The sequence below is a fragment of the Carlito syrichta genome, unplaced genomic scaffold (genome assembly GCF_000164805.1).
Source record: "Carlito syrichta isolate Samal-C Ts95f unplaced genomic scaffold, Tarsius_syrichta-2.0.1 Scaffold155927, whole genome shotgun sequence".
In the NCBI taxonomy this organism is placed as follows: Eukaryota; Metazoa; Chordata; class Mammalia; order Primates; family Tarsiidae; genus Carlito; species Carlito syrichta.
In genome coordinates, this window is record NW_007100023.1 from 41,185 (window position 1) to 43,472 (window position 2,288).

A 2,288-nucleotide genomic window follows, 5' to 3' on the forward strand; every position below is an offset into this window, starting at 1 on the left:
AAGTCAAAGTCATGGCCTGTCCCTTCAAGGAAAACAACTGGCAGATTTGCTGCCAATGGCAACATTTTATTTTTCAGTTAATAATTCCTGAACACTTGCAACACAATGAGCTTAGTAGCGTCCCAAGTCTTAAGGGACTTTCTGATGAAACTGGTGGTGATACTGATGAACACACTATTGACTGTTGTGGGATGAATTGGGGCAACTGCTGAACTCAGTGAGCCAGTATTTCTCAGAGGACCAGTGCATGAAGTTACGAAGTCACAAATGGGTAAAAGACTCTTTCAAAGTGTAGGAGAGGCCCGGAGACCGATCACACAATGTCCACTGACATGCTCTTAGATGCCACACTGCGAGTGACCTCCAAGGCACTGACACTTGCCATGTGTTAGTGTAGCGTCCAAGTGGACTGTCCACCATTATTACCTGAAGACACTGCTGGCACGCTCCTCCCTTTCCTAACCCTGGAGTGGTGTTCCCCTGCTTTTCTTGCCGGTGTCAGCCGAAACAGCAGCCAGCAGCAGGGTCTACACAGAAGCACCATGACAGTCCAGCTGTCTTCTCAGAAGCCAGATTCAAAATAACACCACTCTTCTCCCCAAGATATTTCTTTTCCCGGAAAACACAGTTGTTTCTAATAAAAAGGCTAAAGTGTAATGGCTTATTGTTGTCATTTTAAGTGAATGAACAAATGTTCTAAAATTTTCTTGGTTTTAATTTTAGTATGGTAAATATTTCTAGTTAAAACTCACATAGACAGAAGCTCTTTGGGTCCTTAATATTTTTTAAGAGTATGTTGTAGCCTAAATACAAAAACGTTACATTGTCGGTATTGAAGCTGGTGAGAAGACTCAGTTCATTGACAACCAACTCCAACTGCCCTTACTTCCAGATCGGAAGAAGAGTGTTTAAAATGCACCGAATTTGGTTAAGTCAGGAAGTCAACCCCAGAATCACGGCAGCTCTACGTCAGCGTGAGACTGCTACCTTCAAACACTGTCCGGAGTCTCCTCGTTAGGTAGGAGTGTGTGTAAAGTTGGAAGGAATTTCAGCCAAAGATTGGGAGAGGGGAAACTGTTAACATTACAGAAATCAGATTCAGATCGGACTGTTGAGGCAGTGAAGCCTCCATGGCCTTCCTGCCTCCTTTGCGGGAGCCGTAAGAAAGGGGAAGGAGTTATTGATCATTGCCACTCTGAGTGGAGTTAACTCAAAAAATAACAGTTGCTAGAGAGGGTGTGGTGAAAAGGGAACACTCCTACACTGTTGGTGGGAGTGCAACCTCTGTGGAAAACAGTGTGGCGATTCCTAAAAGCTCTAAATATTGACTTCCCATATGACCCTGCGATCCCCTTACTGGGAATATACCCTGAAGAATTCAAATCACTCTATAAAAAAGATACCTGCACATGTATGCTTATTGCAGCATTGTTCACAATAGCAAGAACCTGGAAGCAATCATACTGTCCATCAAAAGAGGACTGGATTAAAAAAATGTGGTATATATACATGATGGAATACTACGCAGCCATAAAAAGGAACAAAATCATGAACTTTGCAGCAACCTGGATGGAACTGGAGTCAATAATACTGAGTGACCTCTCACAGAAAAAAAGATCTCAGAAATACTATAAGATCTCAGCAATACTATAAGAAAAGGACTGACAGTGGTGGGAAACTATGGGGGGGAGGGGAAGGGAGGTGGGATTAACGATAGTCAATATCTGTCTGGGGACGGGGAGACACCCCTTATCAACAAGGGTGCCTGAACGAAGCATATTTGTATACCTAACCCTTAACTGTACCCACAATATCAAAATATTGTACCCCACAATATCAAAATATTATTGATAAAAAAAAGGGGGAAAGAAATGTCCACGGAAGGGGATCTCTTGCCATCTCCCTCCTAGCACCGTCTTGGGTTTCTAGAACAAAACCCTGGCCCTGACCACTTCCTGATAACACCAGCCACATAAGTTATTCGCACTTGGAGCAAGCCACACCTATGTCCTGACTTCCTATACAAAAACCGCTAAAAGCTGAATCTATGAGCACTACCTCCTTGGAAAACAGTCCTCGGGACTCTCAGCTCTTAAAAACCCATACCAGGCAAGACAACCACGGCAACTGCTTGTTGGGGCTGGAGGCACATCTTGAATGAAGGTGTCATTCAGCTGTGCACACGAGCCCACATGCACGTGCTTGAGCCTACACGGACACACGCAATAACACACAGGCAGCTTAAAAGGATTGCAGAAGTGCATAATTCTGCGTGAGTTGGTTTTGGT